We start from the raw sequence: 9,975 nt of genomic DNA, 5'->3' as shown, positions 1-9,975 counted from the left end.
ATATTTCGTTACATAACTGTGCAGTGGTGTTAAGATTTTTTACATTTATTAATTTTTAAACCCGTTTATAAAACCATTAGTGTAATTTATGACGAGATAATTTTAGTAAAATATTTACGATAAAAAAATATTTTGATAATGTCTGTGATCCCAAATTTGACAAGAATTAGGCATTTTATTATTCAAAAAATAGGCAAGATTAACACATTTGAAAATAATTCTAAAGATACTAATTATAAGCTATGTCTTTGACCATTCAAGTGTGATAAACATCCTTTGAATAATGATTGATTTATAATAATTATTGACCTAAGAATAAGGTAGTGTTTTTTTTAAATACGCCACTTCTTTTGTCATCCCCCAGTGGTTAAGCTACAACATAGGCCGTAGCCATAAATTGACAAACTAAAATTGAAGTAGGGAGTGAGATCACCTCCTAACCGAAAAAAAAATCTTTTTTTTAAACGGTACATGTTCAAACACGCGCGTTAACATCATTTTATTCCCTACTTCAATTATAGTTTGTCAATTTATGGCTACGGCCGTATGTTGTAGCTTAACCACTAGGGAATGCCAAAAGAAATGGCGTATTTCAAAAAATCACTGCCTTATTCTTAGGTCAATAATTATTATAAAGCAATCATTATTCGTAGGATGTTTATCACACTTAAATGGTCAAAGACATAGCTTATAATGAGTATCTTTAGAATTATCTTCAAATGTGTTAATCTTGCCCATTTTTTGAATAATAAAATGCCTAATTCTTGTCAAATTTGGGATCACAGAGATTATCAATATATTTTATTATAAATATTTTACTAAAATTATCTCGTCATAAATTATACTAATGGTTTTATAAATGCGTTTAAAAATTAACAAAAATACTTTATGCAGTCATCAAATATGTTTAAAATAAATATAAAGGATAATAAGGCTTCAAAATTATACAAATAGATTATCTACAACGTTTACGGTATGTACGGTATGTCCTATGCTTTGAAAATAGAAAAAAAAACTCCATTTTGACCCACGCTGAGCACGTCCGCCCTTAAAAGTAATTCGTACTTAACAATTACATTACCGTAGCTATTATTTGTGAAATTGTTGGTAGTTTTAGGAATATCGTTAATTAAAAATAATATATATTTATAGGTATTATACTGAATGCCTGGGAAGTCTCATTAAATAAATAACGACTATTATTTTTAATATAATATAATTTAACGCTATGCACCCCGTCATCCGCAGTGGAGTAGTAGACAGAATTACATCTATAAATCCATGGGTTGCGGTTTGACACCCGTGGCTGGCTCAATGTCATGTATTGTTTTTTTGGGTGTGTGTTTGGGATCCAGAGCACATAGCTAGTGAGTTGAGCAAATGGCTAACAGCCAAAACTAAACCTTCACTCTGTGGAGGTCCATATCTCCTTGAAGCAGAAATGGTAATGCAGCTATGACTAATAATTATTAATATTTTTTTGACAAACACAATGAACCATCGAGTTCCTAAATTATTAGGTAGGTAGGCATATGAATTAAATAATATTATTTTTATTGTGGTATTAGTTATATAGCTCTCTGATATTACTCATTTTTTATATATTTTTATTTATTTTAAATATCTATACTTATAATATGTACATTATTTTATTACACTATTAATGAAGGCACATGTGATAATATTATTATTGTTAAATTGCACTTATTAAAATAAATTAGTTTATAAATCTCAAAATGTTCATTTTGTTAATTTTGCGACAATAATAGATTTTGCTAATAATATTAAAAAAAGAATTTTTTTAAAGTGAGTCCTCAGATATTCAAAAATCTCTACATGATCCTAACTATAAGATGGCAGCAGACCAATGGATTTTTTCAAGTTTATCCATATTCACTCCCAGGTGGAGCATTTGGTAACATTATCACCTATAAGCAGTATGGTAAATCTTCCTGTTTTACAGTAGGTATTTAAGTGTTCTGAATGTGTAGTTGATTATAAGATTCTGTTTCGATGTTACACAAAAATTTCTCAACCGGTTCTATGCCTTCAGCGAGTTTTCTCGCTCTATGAGGTCGTGATAGCCACACAAATTTCACGAGTTACCTCGTCCGACTTTAAACCCATTCACTATGTCCAACGCAACTGGTGCGTTGCCCATCAGATGGCCATTAGATATAATTAGCATGTTATTAAAATGTGGTAATTAAATATTAATTAAAAGGTCCGCAGTGAATGGTTTTGAAAAAAATTGTGAAGTAAAGTTGTGAAGAAAATTGTCCACTGTCAATTGATTTGCATAATCCAAAAAACTAAACACACAGTGACATCTTGAATAGGTAATTATGAAATACTAAGCCATCATTATCGTTATTATAGCGATTTTAATAAGAGCTTCACTCTACATTCAACATGTGTCACTAAAAATCTGCAACCTGACAGATACTGCCATGATAATATCATGAGGCATAGAAAAGGTTAAGAACATTCTTAGTTGATAGTACCTATAAATAATACCTATTGTTGAATATTCATGAACAGCATTTTATAGGTATCATTGAATACAGCACAATCAGATTATTGTAAAAAAATATCATATTATCCACAAATTAAGGTGTATTTCGTGTTTTCATAAAAAAATACTGCTATTTAGGATAAAATTACCTCGCTGTCTAACTTTGGCACACAATATTTTTTCTTTATTTATAGCAGGTAAATTATGTTGTTAATTTTATCACCTTCTTTAATAATGAACTTCAGAAAGTGTTTGGTGAAATATTACTATATCACATCATAACCGACAGTAGAGTAGTACCAAAGTGCCTATCTCTGAAGCCATGGAATATGAACTCAATGGAATTAATGAATTACTGACTAATTTATCGCAAACGTATGTAATAATAAATATTATAACCTTTGCACTGTGGAGTTCCATAGTTAGGTTTAGAGTGAAAATGCTTATTAATTTTACCATTTTTTTTGCTACATATATGAAAATGAAGCAAAGACAATGTGTGCGATAGTTAGGTAAATGGAATCGAAGTTACTAAAATACAAAAATAAAATGATCTTATTTTTTAAAAATCACTTTATTCTAATTGTACTTAAATGACTTTTGTATTTTTGAAATGTTTACTTTTTGTGATAGTAATTTAGTCCATTAATAAATGGTATTATAAAAATGTATGGTGATCTTTAAATCTGGGGATGTATTATGTATATTGCAAATTGTCAAGAAAAGAAGTAGAAAGTGCAGTCGCTTGACTATAGTTTTAATACAAATAATCAAAAGTATACGGCTTCATTGTCTTGTGACCAGAGAAATTTCAAGATAAAGATAAATAAAATAGAACATTCCGTATTAATTGTTATATTATATTTTTATATTTTAAACAATGATTTTATAATTTATAATAATATAGTGTAGGCAAAAAAAGTATTGTGAAATTATATTTTTTTATAAGAATGACGAATCAGGGAAATATATATATTTTTAATTGTGTTTCTTAAATATTGTGACATGGTACGTTAGGCACCGCCAAAATATAAATCAGTGATATTTTATATTGGTAGCTTACCAGTTACATACAAACAAACATTGTGTCTAAATTTTGTAATCATTTTGAATAAACTGATGAAGAAACACCGGTACAGAAAGAAAAAACATACATAGTAATTTTTTGGTGTTACATAATATTATAATATTATCTATTACACTTCTATTCACCAATATAAGTATTACCAATTTGTAATTTGCTGGTAACTAAAAATGCATTGCATGCCTATAAGCTATTTGTATTAGAGTATTTAATAGTAAGTAGGTACTTATTTTCACTGGCTGTTTAAAAAATATGATTATTATTACTATCAATTTTTGTGTTTTTAAAAATAGTATTGTGATGGAAAGGAAAATAATGATGTTGTGGGAATGTGGTGCCTTGAAAACAAAAATGTATTATAACACATGAGAATATGTATTTTTGAATAGATAACGCCATTTTGTAACAATAATTAGTGATACAGTGGGATTAAATTACATCCCATTCAAATTAAAAGATGAAAATTACCATTGTTCGTTTTATTGGCAGAAGTGAAGAATTTACTTACAAATCTATATTCCTACTTATTATAACATTTTATCATTCATTTTCATTTCCCATTTTTACTAAAGATATATTAAAGATTCTATAGATATTATAGAAGATGGAGCATTCTTCTAAAGCTTCTTGCTGAAGCATGTTCAGTTTGACATAAGTATATTTTTTTATGCAACAACCTTCAGTTTGTATGAAAAGTGGTAGACCAGGGTGTCTATGTTCAATTTCAATTAAATTCAATTTTTTTTAAACATATTGTGGACATTACAAATTATAAGTTTAAGACGTTCACAACATGACATTTAGAAACAAAGATATATAAATATAACAGTATTACATAATAAAATATAGATGATGATGATAGAATAATAGATGCGTAGATAAATTAGATAGGTACAAGAAAGTACACCGGATGAGTTAAGCAGACCCTATTTTAAGAATTTATAAAAAAAGTCCACCTAAACTCATTCTCACGTAGGTGGAATTTATCAACACCCGAAGCAATTTCGTTGAACATAGTTATCGCAATCCCAATTGACATTACCAGTGGCAGGTTGGTTCTGCACCTTGTGAGAATAAACAATTGGTCTCTATTTCTAAGATAGTTATCAGGGACACACAGGTCAACACTGCCCAGAATGGCAGAGTTCTCATTTATACCTCGTATAAATCGAAAAAAATACGTAGCTAAATAAAGATTTCTTCTAAATTGCAGACTGCAGTATGTAAGCGTGCCTAAGAGAAAGTCAGTTGGATAAAGCCACGGATAGTATCCATACAACATCAAGTAAATGAGTCTCAAGAATTTCTTCTGTACCTCTCCACCTTAAGGCCATACTTCAACTGATGCGGTGCCCAAACAATAGATCCACTCTCAAGTCTGCTTCGAACTAAAGAATTGAATAAAAGTTTTAATACCGTAACATCTGAAAACACCCGGGAAGTACGCATGACGAAGCCCAACATTTTAAGCGCTTTGTTACAAATGGTAACTATATGGCTAATAAATGTCAGTTTACTCTCAAACGTAATGCCAAGATCCCTTACAGATAATATTCGTGACAGAACTCTGCCATGCATCAAGTAACTTCGTAATCGTAACTTGTGACATAACGTCACACGACGACATGACGTAATTGTGATCAATACACGCATCGAGGCGAGCCGCCCAAGCACACGGCTCACCATAGATATTATTATGCTGAAACACCTATTTGTGTATGGGGACAATGAATAACGCCAGTATTCGAATTCGATACTCGAATGCTATTGATTCACTCCGATAGTACGTCACAATGATGTCATATGACGTCATGTCGACCGGGCGACTTCAACTCGCAAGTTACAACATAAGGCCCTAGAGGTCTTTTTTTACTTGACTTGACTATAAAATTAATCATGTCATTGCAACATCGATTTATTTTGTCATTCGCAGGTATTGACAGTATAATGTGAGAAACTAACGACATCTACAATTGAGTTGACGTTATTGGTAAGATCGCGGTTTCAGAAATCGTGAAAACTGTATAATATGTTTGTCCAAATATTTTTTAGAAGCTATTTACGGTGTAGCTTGGAAAAATTGTATTCTTAGTTCAATGAAAACAAATATTTATGACGAACAAAGTTTAGTATTCACTATTTATACCGAATATTAACAGCCTACCTCCACCCTTCGCCACTGATATATTATATATACACACACATATATAATAAATATAAAAGTAAAAAAAAAAACAAATAATATATACTTAAAAGAAAAGGATGAAATCTCTGTCATTGATGGAGTCCAATCCACTTTTATTTGCCCGATATAGAAACGTCACCAGCAAGTTCCTGAATGAAAGGCGAACATAATTAGGGGGGCTTAGTTTATTTGGAAAGTTTCCTTAGCCAGGCTTTGTCGGGGCGTTATCGTCGTGTTGACATCCTCCGTCTTGCGCCCCTCTCCACATCTTTTCCATCATTCACTCCAGCCAGTCGAATGAAGAATGAAAGCCGCGCGAAATTATTGCGCGACAGTGCCGCAGGAGGAATAAACATTTTCCGCTGGATTAATTATAATTATAAAGAGTGAACATAACATTTATTATTATGACGTCTTTAATTTCTGCACATGAAGTGTTCGACCATATTGCCAGAAAAGATTCGAGGAGCCGGAAGAGGAGGGTGATCACCGGTAGCATTAAAAGAAGGAGGCCGTGAAGTCATGCGACTGGATTCTTTTTCTCACTACAGAAAACACAATACCTCCTCAACGATGCAGTTAATTACTGGATTTTATCTTAACAGATATTTTGTATGAGGAACTGTTGTAAGCGAGTCGCCTAACTTAATGTCATAATAGTAGCACATATCGACGTCCCGTGAGGATAATATGCAGGTCATGGCAAACCAAACTATTGTTGTATCATAATAAGCAAACTTTTTATTAGTGGGCCTCCAAACGTGTCAGTGTCTCAGACGTACCCAAACCACCGCTGTTTGAAAGTATGTTTCGTGGAATTGCTCTAACCGTCTAATTGTCTAATAATCTAATCGTCAGTAGATGTGTAAGTAATTTTTTTAAGACTATTCCAGCGAGCATAGGATTTGAAATTGATAATGAAAGGGGACGGCATTTTAAGTCTGCTTAAGGGCGGACGTGCTCAGCGTGGGTCAAAATGGAGCTTTTATTCTATTTTAAAAGCATGATCCTGGACATTCCTTAAACGTTGTAGATAATCTATTTGTATAATTTTGAAGCCTTATTATCCTTTATATTGATTTTAAACATTTGATGACTGCATAACGTATTTTTATAACATAAAATAGTATTCTTTTAAACCTCTCGCTCTAATGTTTTAGAATATAGTCATATTTCAGTACATAAATGTGCAGTGGTGTTAAGATTTTTTACATTAATATTAATTTTTAAACGCATTTATAAAACCATCAGTATAATTTATATCGACATTATTATAGTGAAATATTTACGATAAAAATTATATTGATGATCTCTGTGATCCCAAATTTGACAAGAATTAGGCATTTTATAATTCAAAAAATGGGCAAGATTAACACATTTGAAGATAATTCTAAAGATATTAATTATAAGCTATGTCTTTGACCATTCAAGTGTGATAAACATACTATGAATAATGATTGCTTTATAATAATTATTGACCTAAGAATAAGGTAGTGTTTTTTTGAAATACGCCATTTCTTTTGGCATTCCCCAGTGGTTAAGCTACAACATACGGCTTTAGCCATAAATAGGGACGTCACTGCGAACATTCACTGAAAATGCTAATACGTAAATTTATCAGACGCGGGATTTGAACTCACAACTTACGGTTTTAGGACGTTGCGTGGTTGATTTTATGTTCTGATTTGTCTCTGTTTCTCGCAAAAAACAAATAACCGTTTACGAAAAAACACAAATTTAATTGAAACATCCTTTTTCGAGTTGCAAACGGAAAATCCTAATTCAAATTCCAGCCTCTGATTGCATTCGATTGTCCACTTTTAACGATATCTCAATATAGGTACTACACAAAAATATATGTACCTATATCATGGGCCTCACAAGGGGGGGGGGGCGCTATTATACTTTAAGAATATTACCATTTTAAAATATGTGATTGTGTGGTGCATATTATGAATATTGTGTGTTGATATTCGAAAACTTCATAACACAAATGAATTTATTAAAAAATACAAAAAATCGTTAAAGATACACTGAATACCCTTAATTTTACCTGGAATACCATTTGGGAAACGTTTCTGTAGAGCGTCTTTTTTAACCCTAGTGATAGATAGGGGAAACCGACATTGATCCTGGCCTAAGGGCTCGCTTCAGGATGTGGGGGCCATGACCTATATAGATTAGACTGTGTTTCGGTACTGGTTAAAACCGTTCGACTTTAACTGATTTTAAGAAATGATATTATAACTTCATTGGTTAAATAATTGTGTTACATTTTACTAGACACGCATTTATTTAATTTAATTTTATATACCTATTACATACGGAGGTGACTTATTTTGAGAACAACCGGCATTCTTATGTAAAACGGTAATCGTAGAATCGAGCCATAAATGCGTTAACATATTACTTGAGTGTTATTATATTATTATGTAAGCATAATACGACCCTGATATTCTAGTCTTATGTCAACGTTAATGTTTTTTAATGATAACTTCTCCCGCCGCCGCTGTATTGTCCCAACATTGTCACAATATCCGAGAAGCTATATGCGAAAGCATATTCTTCTAAGAAACGAGCTTTTCATAAAGCTCCAGAACAAAAAGCCTCCTTATGAATTTCCTGTATAGAAATAAATCACAATTCAAGATACGTACAGAATATACATATTCTACATGACAATACTCTACATACCTTAGGCTTAGAACATTAGTATAAATAAATTATGAATATAAGTGGCAATTCATTATGTTATCAATGTTATCATGTACCTAGTTTATATTACCAATTATTATTATCTATCTCACATTTCAAAACATAATTTATCAAATTGTTTTATTATTTCAATTTATTTATTTCAATTAGCACGGCGGAGCAGTGTTAAAGCGGCCGCCTCTGAAGCCGTTGTTGCGGATTCGAATCGTGTGTATGTAATCGTGTGTAATCAAAATATTGTTACTTTTAATGCATGTATATAATATGTTTGATTTGGGGCAAGGGTTTACTGGATTAGGCACACAGCCGATAACTATTTTTACAACTCGTATTCTTGTTTGTCCGGTGGTTGTTTGTCCAGTACAAATCTTGCAATAGATTTTAAACTAACTTCCCGACTGGCTAGACATGTGAAACTTTTAGAATATAATATCAGAACACGATGCCAATGCATTCTTTTAATACTTTCAGCCATCTTTAAGCTGAATTGAATTCATTGTCAGTTAATTCTGTTTTGTATATTTCGGAAAAAAATCGTTAAAAGGATGTATCTATAGTCTATGGTTAAAAGTAATATTTACTACTCACTATTATTGGTTGCTAAGTGGGTCCTAGCAACTAAATTATTAATATATACGTGCGTTACTATGGAAATCAATATGAAATGTCAAAATGACATTTCAGTATTCTATATTTGTATGTTTGTTTGTTTTTTATTTACTTCATATCAAGTACAAGTTTGAGCATATTTAGCATAATAATCCAACAGAAAATTTAAAAACGTTGTATATAAAAAGTTTTTTTTATCTCGTAATTATTCTTACAACAGTTTATAAAAATATAATACCAACGCTGTGGGGGCTGATATGCTTTATTTATGAGTAAAATTACACAATACTAGTTTCTTATGTGTGAGACCATTATTATTGTGTCATACACGTATAAAATTTGGATTTATATTCTAAATGGGAGGTCTCCTTGCTAAAGACTGTAGCAACACTTCCTGATGTCGTATACGTAAGGCCTCGCTAAACACTTTATAAGTGAGATGTTGAAATGAGGTCGCCAAAAGCTACATCGATGTAGCCGCGACATCTCCGCTATCTAGCCATTTCATGAGTAGAGTTTGGTAATACGCCATCCAGATTGATGATGGATGTGGGCAGTAGTGGTTGTCCCCGACGCAGGCGAGCCGGTCGCTCCATATAACGTACTGGAATCGTATAACTTTGCGTATTTTTCACAATCTGAGTGTAAAAAAGTCAATCAAGAATATTTAAAAAAATCAGGCAAACATTGGTTACTATAAATTATTGTTGTCCATATTATTTTTAATACCTAATGGCGATTTATGAAACAAGTAACTAACATAAGTAAAATGTGCTCCAAATATGTCAGCGCCTTAGAGGACTAAAACCACCATTGGATGTGGACTCCAGTTCCATTTAGTTCATGTTTTTTCAAGGATTATAAGTA

The sequence above is a fragment of the Rhyacophila brunnea genome, unplaced genomic scaffold (assembly GCF_057557595.1).
Source record: "Rhyacophila brunnea isolate RB1 unplaced genomic scaffold, BYU_Rbru_1.0 scaffold_4, whole genome shotgun sequence".
Lineage (NCBI taxonomy): Eukaryota > Metazoa > Arthropoda > Insecta > Trichoptera > Rhyacophilidae > Rhyacophila > Rhyacophila brunnea.
The sequence above is the reverse complement of the archived record's forward strand: the minus strand, read 5'-3'. Positions refer to the sequence as shown.